Here is a 22,244-nt window from a genome sequence, read left to right as displayed (position 1 = left end):
TGTCAACCTCTCACGGTGGTTTCATACACTTTTCATGCAAGCGATCACAGTGACGCAGCACAGCTGATAAACCCACAGTAGAGAGAGATATATGAGGCACTTTATGTAACTTCGTTTTGACAGGTCATTTGGGCCAATCAGAGCGTTCCACGTAATCAAGCCCCCCGCCCCCTTTTGAAAGGGAAGTCCCGCCCCCTTGTCCAATCAGAAGCGTCTATTTGACAGGAAGTCCCGCCCTCTCGTCCAATCAGAAGCGTTTATTTGATCGGAAGTCCCGCCCTGTCATGGACCAATCATAAGCGTGTATTTTCCCGCCCTTGTTCAAAAGTCCCGCCCTCGCTTCGTCCAATCACAAGCGTGTATTTTACCCCCGGATTTCCCGCCCTCCCCTCAACCAATCATAAACGTGTATTTTAACCGTAATTCCCACCCTTCGCTCTGTTTTATTACAGATATCTACGAACTACGACCCCCACGATGAACCCCTTTATCGCGCGCGCACATACGCGAACCCCCCACCCCTTTATCGCGCACACACGCGCGCACAGGCTCTGTTTCATCACAGGTGTCAAGTCACGAGCTACGCTTTATCAGGTGCACACTCGCTATCGTAATCGCTAACGATCAACCACCCCACCCCATTATCGCGCACAGACATTATCGAACCCCCCACCCATTTTATCACGTGCACAGACATTATCGAACCCCCCACCCCTTTTATCGCGCGCACACACATAAGTGAACCCCCCACCACTTTATCGCGCACACACATTGGAATTACAGGAATCGTCCAACCGTCTCAACCCCCCCCCCCCAATCAAACGGTCATGACACACACACGTACCCCCCCACACACACATACAGGATATACATAAGTAAATTTTTAATTTTCTAACTCCAAGTTCTAAATGATTAATGGTGTTTTAGTGATTAAAGATTGTTTTAAAATCGTTCATTTTCTCCCCCGATCAAAAAACGGTCTATGACCCCTCACCCTAAAACATACTGTTTTCATACGATAAAAATGACATTTGAAGATGCCTTAACGCTGCCCCCATCCTAAACCCTCCTCCTCGCTGTATGTCAGAAAAGTTTACGATAAGTGACTCAGTATATCTAGGAGCTCAAAAATCTACACATTACACGCTGACATTCAGCTTTGGATGATATACTGCTCGGACTGGAACCAAAATGTAAGAACTGACATTTATCATGGAAAATAAGATTAATTTAAGAATATTATTTTATATTTCATTTTAAAAAATGTTATTTATTTATTTAATTTTTAGATTAAGAACAAAGAAGAACAGACCTGATGGCTAATATTTTACAAGCTCCAAGAAAGTTACCCTCATCATCTCTTAGCCGTACTTCTTCACGGATCTCTGAATCAGACAAGGTTAAAACATTTCAATTAAGAAATGGATTGTACTTGGGATTTAAGTTTGATCATGAGAGAGACACACGGATGTGATAAATGTTTTCCTTCAAATTTACCACATCCTCTAAGTAAGAGTTCACAATCCTTTGGGGATGTTTATCAAAATTCTATGGATAGAATTCAGACTTTGCAAAACACTTTCAAACTGAACGTAACTATGATGTGGGAGCATACCTGGAATGAGATGAAATGATCAAACCAGGATGTTAAATTGTTTATGACCTGCTTTGACTTTCCTGAGCGCATAAAACCGCAAGATGCTCTGTTCGGTGGTCGAACAAACGCATTGCATCTCCATTATGTAGCACAGCCCGGTGAAAGGATTGATTACTATGATTTCATGTCCCTCTATCCTTATGTAAATAAAACAAAGAGGTACCCCGTGGGTCACCCCACTATCATATTTCATGATTTTCAACGGTTGGAAAAATATTTCGGGCTTATTAGAGCAAAAGTTCTCCCCCCTAAGGGCTTGTGGGCCCCTGTTCTCCCGTATAGAGTGAAAAGCAAACTCTTGTTTCCTTTGTGTCGAACGTGTGCTGAACAACAAATGCAAAATTGTAAACACACGGATGAGGAGAGGGCCCTGACAGGTAGTTGGTGTAGCGTTGAGGTGATGAAAGCCATTGAGAAGGGGTACAGAGTGTTGAAGGTGTTTGAAATATGGCACTTCCCTAATCATTCGAAATATTTGTTTACATAATACATCGACAGGTTTCTGCAGACAAAACAGGTTCAGGTTATCCCTCCTGGGTGGTTGATGAGGCCGATAAAAAAGAGTACATTCAAAAGTATGAGGAGAATGAAGGGATCAAACTAGAACAATCACGCATTGAAGTTAATCCTGCACAGAGATCTGTGACTAAACTGGCGTTGAATTCTTTATGGGGAAAAATGTGTCAGAGAACAGACAAACACTTCACTGATCAAAGACCCTAGTGAGTTTTTACAATTCATATTCTCGGATATGTATAACGTAAGTTATTTCTCCTTTCTGAATCAGGAGGTGGCATTGGTGCAGTGGCGTTACGCAGACGATAGATGTCTCAAACTGGGTAATGTTAATGTTTTTATCGGTATTTTCACCACAGCTTATGCTAGACTTGAATTATACAATGTGATAGATCAACTACAGCAGAGATGCTTATACACGGATACTGACAGCGTCATTTTCAAAAGTAAAGAAGGTGACTGGATGCCTCCTCTAAGTGATTACTTAGGAGGCCTTACGAGCGAATTGGACACAGGTGATCAAATAGTAGAATTTGTCAGCGGGGGTCCGAAAACTTATGGTTACCGCACTCTCAAAGGGAAAACTACGATGAAAGTTAAGGGTATTACTTTAAACTACACCAATGGTGAAATTGTTAACTTGAAATCCTTGACAGAACTGGTTAATGAACATGTGAAAAATCTTAATTCTGACGCGGAAATTATGACTACCCACAATCAAATTGTGAGAGATAAAAGAGGCTTTCACTTAAAAAACAAATCACTGATGAAAAGGTTCAGAGTTGTGTACGATAAACGTGTTCTCTTACCCGATTTCACAACATTACCATACGGATATTAAATAACTAACTAAATTAACTAAAAAATTATTAATCCAATGGGATTCGATTCTAGACTTCAGCTTCCTTTTTCTTGTATAGTGTGTGGACCAAGCTATAGTGGAAAATCTTTTTTTATCAAAATGTTGTTGGAAAATTGTACGGATTCCATGTCAAAAAACCCGGATCAAATTGTATGGTGTTATACGTGCTGGCAACCTCTCTATGATGAACTGCTGAACAAAATAAACATACGTTTTGTTCAAGGAATACTCAACTCTTTGTGTGATGATGAACTATTTCCACCGCACAAAACAAATTTATTGGTAATCGATGATCTGATGGAAACAGCTAGCAAGAACGAGGAGGTAGAGAAGGCCTTTACAAAATATACACACCACAGAAACCTGAGCGTCATCTATTTGGTTCAAAATCTGTATTTTCAAGGAAAATGTAGCAGAACCATCAACTTAAACACCAACTATATGGTGCTTTTTAAAAATCCTAGAGATAAACTACAGATAAGCATACTGGCACGTCTAATGTATCCGGGAAACAACAAGTACTTTTTAGAATGTTACCAAGAAGCAACTGCTAGACCTTATGGGTATTTATTTGTAGATTTAAAAGCATCAACGCCAGATGAACTTCGTCTCAGGTCAGGATTGTTTGCGTGGGAGAACCCTGCAGTGTATATTCCAAAGAAAACATTTGTAAAGTACTGAAAAATGTCTGCGCGTCTAAAGAGAAATTTTCAGATGTTGACATCTCTATTTCATGCTACCTCTGGAGAAAGGAAGGTTATATTACGTAAAGCTTCCTCAGATCTCATATTAGCCATCTGCGAATTAGCCCTAAATCTATTGAGAGGAAACATTCCTTTAACGTCTCGTCAATATCATCAGTTTAAAAGACAGAAAAAATTAATTAAAATATTTGCTAATAAAAGAACATCTGTGGAGGCTAAAAGAAAATCTGTTAACCAATCCGGATGATTTCTTCTCCCTTTATTAAGTGTCGCAGTCCCCTTCATCAGCAGTTTAATAACATCTGGTCAGAGATAACATGGAAACCGCTGATAAGATGTATTTGGTGCCTCAACACCAATTAGATAAACTTAAAAACATGACGAGTGGAAAAGAAACTGTTAGAAAAATGGTGGAAAATGATATAGACGATGTGATGCATCATATATTGAACAGATCTGATTTGATTCCTTATGAAAAGGCTAAACTTTATGCATCAGCCTTGCAAAGATTTTTAAACATCGTCAAACAGGGAGAAGAGGAAACGTCTCAATTAACCCTTTCCCTACCAGCTGAAAATAAGCCGTCGACGGAGGCGACTGAAAATAAACCTTTGATGAAGGATTTACAAACAACCAAAGATGAAATTATTAAAGAGGTTATAGCAAATGTTCCAGCCAGAACCCGAAAAAATGCTTCTTACATCATGGAGAAAATATTAAAGTCTGATGATGTAGCTTCATGGAATGATGAAGGTGAATTTATTTTCAATGGTCAAACACTAAAAGTATCACACATGTTGGATTTGATTAAAAATCTCACAGCTCCTCAAAAAGTATCTGATGACCGGAGACCGTTAGGCTGGGCTGAACTGTTACAAACTGTCGCAAACTTAAACATTCCGTTTTCAACCATTCCTAATGCAGGGGTTAGACGAAAAATATCTGATGTTAAAAAATCAAAAACGTTGTATTCTCCCCCTGCTTCCTCCCCTACAAGTTATGATTCCTCTTATCTTGAACCTGCTTTTAAATCTCCTAGATTTACCGCTTCAAACTGGTTGAATTTTTAATTAATCGTATTGTATATTTATTTCATAAATTATGAATCTTTGTAACAATTAATCATGTAATGTTTGTCTTTATTTAAATAAAATGCAATTTCAATGATTTTACATGTATCATCGTAATTTTTAATTAATCGTATTGTATATTTATTTCATAAATGATGAATCTTTGTAACAATTATTCATGTAATGTTTGTCTTTATTTAAATAAAATGCAATTTCAATGATTTTACATGTATCATCGTAATTATTTTATTTCAAATACATTGTAAATCTTTCACCAGAGTTAACACATTGCATACAATTCATAACGTGTGTGTTATTTTTTCTAGGGTACATTTTTTAACAAAAGCTACAACTATATCATCATTTCTTTTTAAATCATCACTATACATAGACATAATTTCATTTAAAGTATAACCTTTAGCTTTATGATATAAAAAGAATACACAATGTTGTCCGCAACAAACAGATTCGAACCTCTGAACTTGTTTAGAGTTATGTATTATTTCCAGACAGCTCCTTTTTAAAAAATAATAAATAGATTCAGGAAAGATGGGGGAATTTGGTCGATTTCCATATGAATCGAAAAAATATCCTGTGGTTTCATTGATTAGATATAAAGCCAGCCAGTGGCCCCCTGGCATGTGACTAGGGTCAGTATTTACGATGAACAAAGCAGGAAACTGCGTCAATCTGTTCTCGGGTAACTCATCACTAGCAAAAACACCGTAAAAGACTTTTCTTAGAGACGGACAACTTCTCATCAACTATGTAAGTTCTCCGGTATCCATGGTTATTGATAATCTATGAGAACATTTCGACGACTATTGATTTCCAAAATTGAATCAAAACTGGCATACACAATTAGATTCACAGTCCTCGGAAGAGGGTTTCGAAATCTGAGTTCCAGTCTCATATTACCCGAGTTTATTAAAGATAGATGCTGCCCACAGTCATCATCGGGTGTCAGGTTGAATGCAACCAGAGTGTAACCTTGGGTGTAATCTTGTCTGTTTATAGACAACCCCTGATCTTTAAGTTGTTTTCCTGAAGCTAAAATTAAGGAATGAAACTCACGGACCACATTCCCGTTTTGAAAATCCAGCTGGAATGGCTTTGAAGGGTGTTGTGTCCCATCTACATAGAGAGCTATAAACTCTGTATCGTAATGTTTAAAATTAAACGGATTTTTATTGTATGCACCGCTGAAAGCGTCATTATCGACCATTCCGAAAATTAATGTTTTAGGAAGGGGTCCGAGGAACAGGTTCTCTTGGGTACAGATACGACTGCCTGCGGGTACACTGAAGGTTTTCATAGAGACCCTATCTAACGGATATTTCGCTGTAGCGTTAAGTAACGCCTACGCATGACCCAGTTTCACAACTGGAGAAACTGTTACTTTTTTCACAAACAGTGATGCTGAGAGTAATTTGAGATTGTAATCCCTCGGTCCTTCTTTCATTAGACTAAATTCCTCTTTACTTCGAACCATTTTAATTTTTAAATCAACTCCGTTTAGTAAAAGTTTATCTTGAAAAAATATATCAGAATGGATGTGCCCGATTAAATCAAAGTTTTTACTTTCTGAGCTAAAAAGAGCCCTGTTTTTTAATCCATTATTACAACCTTGAGGGTCAGTTACATCCATCTGACCGGCTAAAACAACCTGGTTGAAAATTGCGTTTGAAAGGCGTCTGCGCCATAATTCATGATACACTCCATTATTGATCTGTAAGGGTAAGTATTGCTTGATTGACTGATGAGGCGATCCCCGAGCATAACATCTACTTGTGAAAATAGAGATGCTATGGGGTAGTTAATAATTCCGACCTTGGTATCGTTAGCAATATTTGACCCATCAGGATTTGTAATCTTACATCTTAGATGTAAAAAGGTGTTGTTCAAGTCCAGGTAGTCTTCTCCATTTCCTGCTACGTAAAACTCCAAGGGTCCGTTATCAGTCAAGGCGGAAAGTGGCGGTATTTCGACATAAGTATATTTTTCAATACTTGTTTGAGTGTAAGGTAACGTAAAAATGTCTAGCTCAGATTTGGTGCATTCAGTTGAAAGACTGTAAGAAAGCCATTGTGTTAGAAAATGTTCAATCTTCTTTGTTTGATAGAGGAGGAGGAGGACGAAGCACGCTTGTTGTCTCTTCGTTTGTTCTTTTTCACTCTGCCTCTACTCTCTGCAAGCTTTCGCTTTTTATCTGTAATTACAACGCGCCTCCCAGGAGGCCTCTTAACATTCTTGTGCGCAATCGCAGCAATTCCTGATCCATCCTGTTTTTGATTCCTGCTAATAATGTTGCTCACGACGTCACTTACTATGCCTTGCACGGCTGTTTTAAAATGCGGTTTTACAATAGATATACCCCTTTTAATAACAGGCACAGCCATCCTAAAAAGCGCTTTGAAGATTCCGCCTAATCCAGAACCATACATAGTCGGTGTTCCTTGATACCCCGGCAGACCACTTCCTACTTGATTTGTATAATATTCTATAAGATTTCTGGGGTCCGTGTAGCTTATACCGGTCATTTTTAAACGCGAAATTAATGTTTTGCGGGTCTAAAGTGAAGTTTAGCAATGAATTTTCCGTAGAGAAAAGGAATATGTTGATTCTGGTCTGATTTAATTTCAATAACTATATCGTTTATAAAACTCTTGCTCACAGGTACGTAGTGTGGCTTGTCGTAAGTTATTGTGACAATTTTGTTTTTCTCACCGGTTATATGTACACATCTCAACAATGGTACAAAACTATCCCCTACCCTTTGATAATGAATAATATCTGTATACACGTACAGGGTATAAAATCCTGCGCGGACGTCTACCGGATAGCGAGCCTCAGGTTCATCACGTGCAAGATTTTTCTTTGGTTCCAGACCTAATATAATTGATAGAATACCTTGAGCCCCCAGCGAATAACTTTGATCAGTTACCATATGTATTTTGTATGTATTAACATTATATTGGATTTTTATTTCAAGAGCTAACTTTTTTATAGCTTTATTCATTTCCTGAAGCAGTTATAAAATTCTTTTTTCATTCTGTCATCGAATCGGACAAAAAATATGCTTTCCCACGCTGTCAACGAGTACCATGAATGAGGATATTGTACTTCAGTGAGAGACACCTCCCACTCACCCGTCAATTCAATAGACTTGGCAAATTTGGTGGTGTAACATGAAATCTTGTTTTCAGGATAGATGTCTTTGGATGCGTTGCTCGGGAGAGTCACGTAGAACCCTGTCTCTTCCATGACTATATGATTATGATTTTCAAGGCGTTCCTATCAAATCTTTTTAAACTTTGATGTCAATCACATCCTTTGCAGGAATCCAAGAGTTAAACTTTTCAGGCCACCCCACCCATTTCACTAAACTCATCTTTCTCCTATTTTGTATTTTTCATCTAAAATTTTCTCAATTTTATAGGTTTTATTTTTTCTGACTATAATTTTTTGTAGCTCCTGTTCATAAAATGCCCCATCAATGTTTTCACCATCCATATCTTGCAGCTTGTAAACCGGAGGATCTCTCGGTATCTGTTCCAAAACGGTGAAATTTTCATTCGTATAGTTTTGCTCATATCCTTTTTCAAAATGTCTTTTCACACGAGAAATCTTTACAATGTCCCCGATCTTAAACTTAAAACGTAGTTTCTTGGTTCTTGAAGGAATCAACTTGTACAGTTTTTAAAAGCTTTGAATGAATTTGCTTAATTAACATCAACAGGTTTCATTTTGATAGAGCTGTGGTAATTATTATTGTAAGCAAGGACCATATCCTGCACCACATCAACGTATTTTCTCGTATTAACAGCTGTGAAATATTTCCACATTTTATTTTTAAGCGTCTTGTTAAAACGTTTGCAGACCGAAGCTTCTGCCCTGTGCCTGTTGCAAAATGTACGATATTATATCTGTTCATTAATCCTTGAAAGCTTTTATTAAAAAATTCTTTTCCTTGGTCAGTTTGTAGTTTTTTAGGAACTCTCCCATCCATCAGAATAGACTCAAAAGCTTTTGTCACCTCAACTCCTGATTTGTTCCGTAATACACGTACCCAAGCATATTTAGATAAAATATCTATACAAGTTAACATAAATTTCATATTCTCATTATTCTCTGATAAACTAGTCATATCCACTATATCGGCTTGCCATTGCTCATCCATGTTTTTCACAAAAACTCTGTTTTTCTTAAATTTAACAGAAACAGGTTTATGCAGAGTGTATGCATCCTGCTCTGCTAGCCAGGTTTTAAGTTCACCATTGTTTACCCGTTTACCAATTTGCTCAACAATAGCTCTTTGCAAACTCTCAACCCCTCCGTGAGATCCTGGGTCTGAGGGTGTGTAATAGATGTGTCTCATTAACTGCTTCGTCATTGATTTATATTCAGAAACCTTGGGGGTCTAAAATAAAAGTGTTAGATAAATAATATACTTTAGTTTAAGAATTAAACAAAACACCGCAGAGTCAAAACACACACTGTATGAATTAAATTTATATTATTACTTTTCAAAAAATCACACATTGTTTAAGATACATGAAATAATTTTATTATTAGTTTTCAAAAATCACACACAATTGGTTACATACTTTTTAAAATAATAAAAAATATATATATACAATAAAATAAAATAAAAAAAATAAAAAAAATAAAATAAATAAGCAAAATAAATTCACAATTACTTTTACTTTTCAAAAATCACACACATTTGGTTACATTTTGTTTTAAAAGAATAAAAAATAAAATAAAATAAAAATATATACATAAAATAAAATTAAAAATAAAAAAGTTCAGACGTGTTAGCGACAAATTCAGACGTTTTATTGAGTAGGTGAGGTGAAATTGTCCATGAGATGTTGAATTTGGTAGCCCCAGTAATCTACGTTGTCTTTATTGACATGTTCTGAGTACACGGGCAGAGCTTTGTCTTTGATCTCTTTTAGAGCTGTTGCGATATTCATCTCGTTTCGCAAATTGCACACAATCGTTTCAAACGACCCCAACAATTTTTCTAAAGATGGAAGATGCATGTACCCACAGAGATGCAATACTCTCGCTAAGAGAAATTTAAGACACGGGCGATAGAGTTTCTTGAGAAGCCTTTTAGCATTGATGTGTAGGTAAAATTCTTCCAGATCGTAGAGGCATGAATGTTGGTGTTTTCAACCATATCAACCATATCAGGCATTCCTTTTCTCTCCCCATTCAGACACGTCAACCCCTCCGTCAGAGCTGGTGGCGTTTTGAATGTCTCTGTGGGGATTCTCTGCCATCGCTGATCGGCAGCCTTGTGAGAGAGAGACACGCCCATGCAGGTCTCTCCTGGGCCTTTGCTCAGAAGATAATTCTGAGGGTCCGTGTGGCCTTCTCCGTCACTGGTCCGGAAGCTTTGGTCACTACTTGGAGTGTCAGAGGTCTGGTCTCCTCCAATGCTCTGGACATGGCATTGAATTTTTTGCTGGAGTTAAACTATAGCTCTTCTAACTATAGTTTTCTATTAGAGATAAAAATTAAAATAGAAAAAATCTGTTCTTTCTGGACCACAAGGGGCCCAAGACTGTTGAAGAGAGTCATGAGAGAGCCTGCGCCTGCAGAGACGTCTGCAGAGCAGGAGAGATCTCTGACTACCCTATCTGAGAAGCATTGTCTGCTGGAAGCAGGAGAGAGACGTTCTTCAGAAAAACGTCTTCCTCTCCAAAATTCTCAAAGAGTGTGTCTCAGAGGAGTGTTAAAAGAGTGAGGTATAAGTGTGGTGTGTGACTGGCTTTTACCAGAGTTTAGAAAACCCGCCCCAAATACCTGATTCGTCCTGATTCGACTTAATGAGGGAGAATTGGAGCATATCTTGCTCCTGATTGTTTCCTGTATCTTAGTAGTGGCATCACATAGAGGTTATGACCCTGGACAAGACAAATGCTTGAAGACCATCTCCTTTGAATGAATCTCCAAGATTTTGAATCATACTTTTGCAATATAAAAGATTAGATGTTAACACAAAGTAATATCATTAAGACAACCATGTTCTACGTAATTATTAACCAACTACACACATAGTATCTGGCTACCTTGGTTCTACATAAATTCATATAAAACAAAAATGACTTTAAACATATGTAAATTAATTCCACCCGGTTTAATTGTCTAAATGCAATTAATTTCAAACGGTTGTGCCCATATACAACTTGTTTTCCATGTAAAAACTTTGGGATGTTTGAGTCTTTTAGAGTTAACAGTCTTTAAAAAGGTGTAAGAGGACATGGAATAAAGGTGGGTCTGTGTGTCTCTCTGCATTTTGCAAAGATTCTTTTCTTGACCCTGGGGGTCCTGGGGTCAAAAAAAAAGGGTCCTTGGAGAGGTTTATGAGCCTGCTCTCTGTTATCTGAAATTCCATCTGCCTTGTGTGGAGATGTCTCTGAAACAAGTTAAAGTTTGGGTATTTAAAATAAAACTCTCAAATTAAAAAAGTCAAATTTCATATTAGGAATTAATACACACTCATCATATCATACTACAGGTGTTAAAATACTGGTTTTACTGGTATAAGAAAAGCTACCACAATTACATATATCGATATGATTAATATAATAATTATTAAACAAAACTATTGCCTGACCCCTCATAATTAGAATGCCTGCTCCCAGAGCATAAGATAGAAGTTTAAATGTTTTCTGTAATATATGCTGTTTTACATGTTTAGCGCAGAAATGACTTGTGTTGAATGTAGTGTTTAATGTGAATTTACACACACAACAGGATATTGTGAACATTTTGGACAATCAAAATAAAACACTGAGGCTGAGCCTAATATTAGTTATCATTATATTAGCTGTGGGCGGCACGGTGGTGCAGCAGGTAGTGTCGCAGTCACACAGCTCCAGGGGCCTGGAGGCTGTGGGTTAGATTCCCACTCTGGGTGACTGTCTGTGAAGAGTTGGTGTGTTCTCCCCGTGTCCATGTGGGTTTCCTCTGGGTGACTGCCTGTGAGGAGTTGGTGTGTTCTAACCATGTCTGTGTGGGTTTCCTTGGGGTGCTGCGGTTTCCTCCCACAGTCCAAAAACACATGTTGGTAGGTGGATTGGTGACTCAAAAAGTAAGTGTGTGTGTGTGTGTGAGTGTGTCTGTGTTGCCCTGTGAAGGACTGGTGCCCCCTCCAGGGTGTATTCCCGCCTTGCACCCAATGATTCCAGGTAGGCTCTGGACCCACCGCGACCCTGAATTGGATAAGCAGTTACAGATAATGAATGAATAAATATATTAGCTGTATGTGGTTATGATAGACAACGCTAATGGGTGAAATTAAGCTATAGCTATAAATGTAGCTGACCAGAGAAGCTGTGTAATATATTCCCTCACTTCTCCCATGCACAGAGCAATTTTGCCAGAGGTGATAGTGGCAACATAGTTGATTTTCATTTGAAGATATAGTGAAGTACATGAGATGTAATTCTCCTTAGAAACACATCTAGTATTTTTGCTTTTTGATGCTCTTTATTCCATTAAGAAATATGGCATGTTAATGGAGTTTACAAAAACCTTCAAGTTGTTCTTTGTAAAACAGGTATAAAAATCTGGATGTTTCATCAATGTATGATTTTGTCACAATAATGTTTTGCAATGTTCCTCTATCAAACCCAATTTTTATAACTGTACATGATTTATTATTCATTTATTCATTATCTGTAACCGCTTATCCGATTCAGGGTCGTGGTGGGTCCAGAGCCTACCTGGAATCATTGGGCGCAAGGTGGGAATACACCCTGGAGGGGGCACCAGTCCTTCACAGGGCAACACACACATTTGTGTTTAAATGACTGTGGCTACTGTCTTCATAAGAGGAGCCTAAGCTAAAAAGCTTACAGCACCTAGTATTCCCAGGCAGTCTCCCATCCAAGTACTAACTAGGTCCAACTCTGCTTCGCTTCCGAGATCAGACAAGATCGGGCTTTGTTTTTTTTTTTCTCTTTATTTATCCATCAATAATTAACAAAAACACAAAATCAAACATACACAGAATCCATCAAAACAAAATTTTCAATAACACATCATCAAATATATCAAACCACAGAATTCACAATAAACAGAAACCATCCAACCTCCGAAAAACTCCATTAATAAATATAGCAAAAATCAAAAGTCAACATACACAGAAATCATCAAACTCCAGGGTACCTCCATCAATCATATAGAAAAAAGACACAAAATACCATTCACAAAAACCAACAAAAACCCCAGAAAAACAAACACAGGAACACCAAAAGACACAAAGGAAAACACTCCCCCCCAACATAAACTCCCAAGAAAAATCAGGCAGCCCACCCACTCCCATGCCCATAAAACCAGAAAAATTCTCCCAAACCATTCCCACTGAACAAACCCAATTCTCCCAATACCACCCTCCCTATTCATACTTTCACATATACCTTATTATATTCATATCCATATATATATATATATACTCATATACATACACACACACACACCACAAAATATACTTTACCCTCATTCATTATTTATACCCACTCATGTGGGATCCATACAGTCCAGGTCGACGACGAGCTCTCCTTCAGAGACACCCACGCATGGGTTATCCCCTCCGAAGAGCACGAGGAAGTTATACCCCTGCCAACCCAGACTGCAGTAATCCCACAGAGTCCTAACTAATTTTACCACATTACTTTTAAATATGGGCCATGCCTCCGCCGCCGCGCCCACAGAACGTACCCAGTACTCCTTCGAGCCCACGCTGCCTATCTAGCCTCGGACAGCATGAGCTCGACGGTGTAGATGTGGGGAGACGTGACCCTCCCCTGCGTCCCAAAGAGGACCAGAGCCTCCCAGCCCATCACCCCCGAGGCCCGGGCAGGCGACAAAGAGATGTACTACACCCTCATCGTCCTGCTGACACACCCTACACGTGGCCTCCCCACTTGCCCACTTGACACTTGCCTTCAGTCTGCCGTACACCCACACAGGCATCGGCAGGACCGCCAAGACATACCACAACTTCGAGAGGAAGAGAGCATTGAGAACCAACACTCTCCCCCTCAAGAAGAGGGCCCTTGTCTTCCAGAAGCGCAACCTTCTGTCCATCTCCCCGAGCACTTCCTCCCACCTCAGCTGACCTGCCCTGACGCTGTCCCTTCCTACGTTTACGCCCAAGATACGGACGTGATCCTCCACCTCCTTGACTGTGACCATGCCATCCAAGGAGGGAGCGGATCCTAAACGTAGTAGCTTGGATTTTGTGGTGTTAATCCAAGCCCCTGATGCTGTACCAAAACGACCCATGAGTTCCAGAACTGCAACAACACTCTGTGCGTTCCTCACGATCATGGTCGTGTCGTCGGCGTACTGAAACACCTTGCTAAAGGTGCAACCGTCGCCTCTCGGTACTCCCTCGATTCCCCTACACGCCATCACCGCCAAACCCAGGGGCTCGACTACCAGGGTGAACAGAGCAGCCGACAGGGGGCACCCCTGCCTGACCGACATGCACACCCCGATGGCCTGAGTGAGGAAGCCATTACACTTGATCTTACACTGTACTCCCGTGTAGAGTATGTCAATCCACTTTCTAAAAGCGGATCCGAACCCAAAGGCCCCCAGGACCCCCCGCAGATAGCCGTGCTCAACACTGTCAAAAGCCTTCTCCACATCAAGGCTCAACAAGTAGCCTTCTGAGCCCCTCTTTTGCAGGAGCTCAGTGATGTGGCGAATGCTTAAGACAGCGTCCAGCACGTCCCTCCCCGGCACCGCATACGCCTGCGTGGTGCGGACAATATGCGGCAGGGTATACATTAATCTCCTGGCCAAAATCTTGGCCAGGATCTTATAATCTGAATTCAAAAGGGTGATGGGCCTGTAGTTGTTAAGAGAGGCCCTGTCCCCCTTCTTATACACCACCCGCACCAACCCCAACTTCATTGAGGGACACATCTCCCCATCCCCGAAGATGGAGTTGTACAAAGCCGCCAAAATTGGCACTAGAATATTACTAAAGGCTTTGTACAACTCAGACGGGAGCCCATCCCACCCCGGACTCTTTCCAGTCCTCAGGGCCGAGATGGCCTCCCGTACCTCATCCTCAGAGATGATCGCATCACACACCTCCAGGCAGTCCTGCAGCACCGCCGCAGAGACATGGCCCAACATATACCCTACCTCACTATTATTACAACCCCTACTCTTAAACATATTTTTATAATACCCCTCCACCTCTTTTAATATATTATTTATCCCTCTTACCTGTCCTCCATCACTCCTCCTTACCTCCCCCAGGGCTGCAGATGACTGCCTTCTCTTCTCTAAATTAAAGAAGGCAGTACATCTCTCACCCTCTATCTCCCTCTTTGCCTGACTCCTTACCCATGCTCCTCTCCACTTCTTCTCCTCTATAATTTCTAATTTATGTTCTAATAATATTATTTTATCCCATTCTACCTCCCCTCCCGCCCTCAATTTCTCTAATTCCCTTCTTACCTTTCTTTCCTCCCCCTCCCTCCAATACTTCATCATACCCCAATATTTTTTAGAATACATTTTAATATCATATTTTATATTATCCCACCATACCCTTACCTCATCATAATAAAGGGGAGAACCGACCTGACCTCGGATGATGTCCCCCACTGCCAACCTATAAAGTGGGTCCTCAAGGAAGGACGTGTTCAAAGCCCACACCCCAGGTCCCCTCTCAACCTCCGATGTTACCATGACTATGGAGAGAAAGGAATGGTCACTCACAGATGTTTCCACGTATTTCACAGATGTTACCATGTGACTCCATCTCCTCTTGCAGAGTTGCCAGATCTAAACGGCTTTGTTTGAGAGAGCCTTCCACCCACTGTTCTCGGAAGAAGACTCTCTCACCCTCATTCCTTTCTCTCCACACGTCCATCAGATCCTTGTCCCGCATCATGGCCTGGAGTGCGTCTCTGCCCACGTCCGACCCGAAGCGCATCCCCTCAGCCAGGTCCGCTCTCCCCTGCACAGTATTAAAATCCCCCACAACGAGCACCCTCTTCCATCCCCGCAGCTTCTGGCTGAGGGCCTGGAAGAAAGTCGCCTTCTCCCTCTGCTCGTTGGGGGCATGCAAACACACCAACAAAAAACCATAATTACACAACACACATTCCACCCCTATACATTTCCCCATATTTAATTGGAAGACCATTCTTGCTCGCTCATACGCACCCCTCCGAGCAAGAATGGCGACCCCACTCCCCAACCCTCCCTGACTTGCACTCACAAACACCTCCCCATCCCATTCCCTTTGAACTATATCCTCATGCACTCCCTCCCATCCCGTTTCTTGTAAGCATATGAGATCTGCCTTTTCCAACATGGCCAAAACGCGCCGTAATTTCTCCAGGGATGTAAAGCCCTTGGCATTAAAAGAAACTAAATTTAGGGCCATCTTGGAAAAGACAGATCTCTATCCCCCCACCTATACCATTGTTTCTATATATCATTACACAAAGACACATACACAATAATTTATCCTTTATTATATTTATACAATACAGGTAATATTATCAATCTTCCCCCCGTAATGATTTTGTGCAATCTCCGCGTACCGTCCATCCCCTCCCCCCCTTTTTGTCCAACATCTCTCCTCTCCCTAGCCCTTGCCAGGTTAGGTCGAGGTCTCAGGGCCCGCCGTCCCTGGGTTGTGTTCTTCAAACCCGAGTCCTCCCCAGCCCCTCGAGCCTCCTCCTCGGGTTCAGACGATGGCCCCTGATTAGTCCCGTCTGGGTCAGTCCTTACACTGTCCTGGTCCACGTCCATTTGCTCCCCCCATGACATTGTCAGAGGGGACCACTGATTGTCCTGTCTCACGTCCTGTTCGTGCACCACATTGTCAGTCTCAGTCTCCGTCTATGGCCCGTTCTCGTGACCACTCTCAGTTTGCTCCTCTCTGCCCTCCGCTTCAGGGCCTCTTTTGGCCGGGACTTCCTCCTCAACCTCTCTTTCCACCTCCTCCTGTTCCCTCTGTCTCTTTTCCACCCTGTCCACCTGCTGCCTCTCACGACACGCTGTTGCGACTGCTCCGGCTGACCCACGCACATGCAACCCATCGGGGCCCTTCGGCAGTCCGGGCACTTTGCCGCCTTACACTCCCTTGCAAAGTGCCCCTGTTCGCCACACTCACGGCACACGAAGTCGGGGCACTGCCTCATGACATGACCTGGTCTCATGCACTGGCGACATAACTTTTGCTGGCGGTCATGGAGCACCCTGAAGTACTGTGGCCCCTCCAGAGTCTCGAATCTCACGCTGTATGGTAGGGACAGCAGACTTGGTGGAAATCTTACCTTCACGAACCTTGTCCCATCCGCTACCATCGTGCCCGGAAAATACCGCCTCTGGATCGGCCGCAGGATAGTCACACCCCATACCCTCAGCTTCGCCGTAATGTCCTCATCGGATACATAGGCAGGCAGATGCAGAAAAGACACCATATAATCGGTGCGCAGCATCCTGCGCACCGTATACACGGTGTCCCCAATCTTTAGACCATCCACCAACTTCTCCGCAGCGGCCTCCGAGTCCAGCGTGAGCTCGAACTCGCCCAACTTCTTGGGACGGAGTGCCAACATACTCCCCGCTCCCAACAGACCCTCGACAGCTCTAATTATGTCGATCGAGGACACCTTTTTCGGGTCCTCGACCTCCAGTGCTACCGTGGCCTCACGTGTGAACCGTGGCCCTGACTCTGGCCTTGATGTTCCCGCACGCCCCTCTGCAACCCCAGAGGGCCCAGCCACGGCCACCTCTCGTGCTGCCGTTGCCGCCCTCCGTAGCATTGCCCTCCGCTCCTCCTCAGAGCCAGGATCCACGGTCTCACCAGGCCGCGTGCCACCCCCCTTCGCATGCCCACCACCTACTTGGGCCCCGACCGTTGTACCCGCCACTGGTACACTCTGGTTGCTTGAAGCCTGCACCACCTTCTTCCCCGGCCGCACCGCTTCCCAATGTGCTTGTGGGCCCATCGTCATCGCTGCTCCCTCGTGCCGCACAGAAAAGGCAGCTCCAGCAGTCAGGGCGGCGGTTTCTGCACACAGGGACACAGACATTGTTTCTTTATTTAAAACCCCAGGCTGATTCTCAGACCTGGGATTTGACTTAAATTTCGCCTTCATCGGCGCCCCAACGACACTCTCCCCCGCCACAGTTCTCCCCGAGTCCCGGCTCAGGATGCATTTACCACTCCCCGCTGTAGCAGCGACACCCCTCGCCATCAGTCCTTCCGACGAGAGTTCCGTAGCTGCAGCCACCTGTTTCCCCACCGCATTCTCTCCCCTCCGCTTCCCATCCACACCCTCAGTCCCTCTATCTCCCCCCATTGGAGCCCGAACCCCCGTTCCTTTTACAGAGTCTTTGGGCACCCCCTTCTCCCGCAAACTCTCATCCTTGCTCTCCCCCCTCAGTGTCTCTTTCCCCAGTCCAGCTCTCTTGCAGGCTTCCGAGGTCTCCCCCGCAAACCTCACCTTTTTGCTCCTCATGCTCTCTATTAATTCCCTCATCTTCACCTGCTCTTCCTCATCAAAACTATCATTCATAAAATCAATGAAATCATCCTCGAAATATTCATCCCCACACTCCACATACTCCATCCCGTCGTCACTGGATATATCCACATCCTCCTTCCTTCTTCCGTCTATAGCTCCCGTTACCGCTTTCACCCCTCTCTTCTCCTCTCCTCACCTCCATTCCTCTCTCAATCCTTTCACTTTCTCCACCTTCCTCCCTTCTCTTCTCTTTCTCCGCCGCTTTACTCCCGCGACCCGCTCCTGTTTCTCCCGCCGATCTCTCCACCTCTCTCTCTGCCGTCTCCTTCTCCCTCTCCGACGCCGCTCTCGCCGCCGACGCCACTCTCTCTCCAGCCACAGTCACGGCTCCCGCGCCCTTCACCGCCGCAGCTCTCGTACTTTCCACACTCTCCACTCTCGCGTCCGCCACCGCCGAGGCTCCAGCTTTCGCCTCCGACGAGGCTCCGGCTTTCCCCTTCCTCATTTCACCGTCGCACTCCCGCGCGGGTGCGCGGCGCGAACAAAACTAAAGAAAAACTCGCTTTCAGTCCACCAAAACCCCTCAGGGAAATCAAAAAACCGTTCAAAAAACGAAAACCACCGAAAAATCTTAACAAAAACCAATATGAGTACGTTACATCTCAAAAATTTTCGACACCGATAACACACACTCCTAAAAAACGCCACGCATGCGCCTTGGGCTTTGTAAGAGTGGTATGGCCGTAAGCGATCATTGCCAGTCCTTCTGAGAGTTAGCACCCCCACGACTCCGGCGTTAGAGCCCTCACAGCGGGGTGAATGGGTGACGTCTCGGCGTCATAGCCGGAAAGCTAAGGCTGATGCTAACGCTGAGGCCAAAGCTAGCCCACCGGGACACCACGCTCCTCCGATTCGCGTGTCAAACAGGTTTGCCCCGCTCAGCGAAGCACCCGCTGAGGAGCCTGTTAAGAGTGCTCTGGTTATAGGAGACTCTATTGTTCGGCACGTGAAATTAGCTACTCCTTTAGGGGCGCCGGCAGTAACAGTTAGCTGTTTATCGGGAGCCAGAGCGCCGGATATTAGTGGCAACCTTAGACTGTTAGCTAATAGGAGATATTCGAGGGTAGTCATTCATGTAGGGGCCAATGATATCCGTCTGCGGCAGTCTGAGGTAACTAAGGGTAATATTAGAGAGGTGATTAAACTGGCCCAGACGATGTCCGATGCCGTAATCTGCTCTGGCCCCATACCAATGCGGCGTGGCGACGAAGCTTACAGCAGACTTTGGGCGTTAAACTGCTGGATGTCCAAGTGGTGTTCCGAAAATCAAGTGGGCTTTATAGACAATTGGTTACGTTTTGAGGGCAAGCCTGGTCTTATAGGTAGGGATGGTATCCACCCCACGCGGGAGGGTGCTGCCTTACTTTCTTGCAGTATAGCACATAGTCTTTTAGTTAGTCAGCAGAGTAGTGTAGATAGCTGCTGACAATCCAGAGCCGGGACCAGGCCGCAGACAGACAGGCTAAACCGACCGTCTGCGAACTGTCTTGAGACGTCACCCAGGTTCAACTGTATTGAGACTGTGTCTTTCCCCCGAACTAAATGTAAAAGTAGAAAAACAAAATCAGCCTGTTTCAGCAACCTAATCAATATTAAATCATACACAACACCTAGCAGCAACACCTCAGAACTAAAATTTGGGTTACTCAACATAAGATCACTAAACTCAAAAGCACTCATCGTAAATGATATTATAAGTGATCATAAATTCAATGTTTTCTGTCTCACGGAAACGTGGGTTAAACCAAATGAATATTTAGCACTAAATGAAGCCACCCCCCTAGGCTATAATTATGCACATAGCCCAAGAATATCAGGCAAAGGAGGTGGAGTATGTGTAATTTACCAAAATACCCTAGAAATTAGTCTTAAACAATGTGACACCTTCTCTTCTTTTGAGGTTCTCTCCATTATTATTACAAATCCGGTCACAAAAAAGGACGCATTTTTATTATGCAACATTTACAGACCACCAGGGCCTTACTTAGAATTTCTGAAAGAATTCAGCGATTTTGCTACAAACCTAGCGGTGTGCAATCATAAAGTTATAATTGTAGGAGATTTCAATATCCATTTTGAGAAGGAAAGTGACCCACTAAAAAAGGCATTTACCTCAATCTTAACCTCTATTGGTATTACTCAAAATGTAACAGGGCCTACACACTACTGCAGCCACACTTTAGACTTAGTTCTGATACTAGGTCTTAACATTGACAAAATTAATATCTTACCGCAGTCCTCAGCAATCTCCGATCATTACTTAATTTCATATGAGCTACGTTTTATCCATAATATATGTAAGAACCCTCGCTATTCTACAAGGCGTATAATAAAACCATCTACCGCCCTACAATTTATAGAAAACCTACCAGAACTATCGACCCCAGTTCCAACTCCATCAGACCCAATGGACCTAGATGTACTAACTGATTACCTAGAAAATACCTGTCGATCTACTTTAGAAAAGGTAGCACCACTTAAACATAAAAGTATAAGACAGAAAAAGCTCGCACCATGGTATAACGATAAGACCCGTACTTTAAAACAAACATTACGAAAACTAGAGCGGAAATGGCGATCAACCAAGCTTGAAGTGTTCCATTCTGCCTGGAAGGACAGCCTTATAGAGTATAGAAATGCCCTCACTAAAGCTCGCTCAGCATATCTGGCCTCGCTGATCTCCCATAATAAAAATAATCCGAGAGCACTGTTTAGTGTGTTTTCTAGAATTACAAAAAATCAAGCAGGTTCTGAACAACTAATTCCAGCAACTCTCACCAGTAAAGATTTTATGGACTTTTTTAATAATAAAATTGAGAATATTAGACAACAAACTCTAGCCACAGGATCAAATCCATCCTGGCTGCCACCTGATGTGAATGAAATAAAACATAATATAACTGTAAAAGAAAGACTTGAAACCTTTTGCCCACTCCCACAATTAGAACTAGAGAAGATTATCACCTCCGCAAACTGTACAACTTGCACACTTGATGCAATTCCCACAAAGTTGCTCAAAGAAGTACTACCAGCTATTATTGATCCTCTTTTAACTATAGTAAACTCATCGCTTAGTCTGGGCCATGTACCCAAAGCTTTTAAACTAGCAGTTATTAAACCTATGATCAAGAAACCAAATCTTGATGCTAGTACACTGTCTAATTACAGGCCTATTTCTAATTTGCCATTTCTGTCTAAGATCTTAGAAAAAGCTGTGGCCCAACAACTTAGTTCATATCTACATAAGAATCATATATATGAAAAATTCCAATCTGGATTCAGGCAACATCATAGTACAGAGACAGCTCTAGTCAAGATAACAAATGATCTTCTTCTTGCCTCTGATCAAGGCCACGTATCCCTGTTGGTGCTTCTTGACCTAAGCGCAGCCTTCGATACAATAGACCACAATATTCTCATAGAAAGGTTAGAAAACATGGTTGGAATCACAGGGACAGCCCTATTATGGTTCAAATCTTACTTAACGGAACGTTATCAATTCGTAAAAGTAAACAATCTAAATTCAAATTATTCTAAAGTAAGATTTGGAATTCCACAAGGCTCTATTTTAGGACCATTATTATTTACATTATACATGTTACCGCTAGGCACAGTTATAAGAAACCATGACATTAACTTTCACTGTTACGCAGACGACACACAATTGTATATTTCAGCCAAGCCCGATGACAAACACAGATTAAAGAAAATAGAGGACTGTGTAAAAGACGTGAAAGGCTGGATGTTGCGTAATTTCCTCCTCCTAAACAGCAACAAAACAGAGGTCCTGCTTTTGGGTCCAAAAGTGACAAGAAATAAATTATCAGACTTAATTTTAAATCTAGC

Source organism: Hoplias malabaricus, chromosome 5 (genome assembly GCF_029633855.1).
Source record: "Hoplias malabaricus isolate fHopMal1 chromosome 5, fHopMal1.hap1, whole genome shotgun sequence".
Classification (NCBI taxonomy): Eukaryota; Metazoa; Chordata; class Actinopteri; order Characiformes; family Erythrinidae; genus Hoplias; species Hoplias malabaricus.
Note: the sequence above shows the minus strand (reverse complement) of the source record.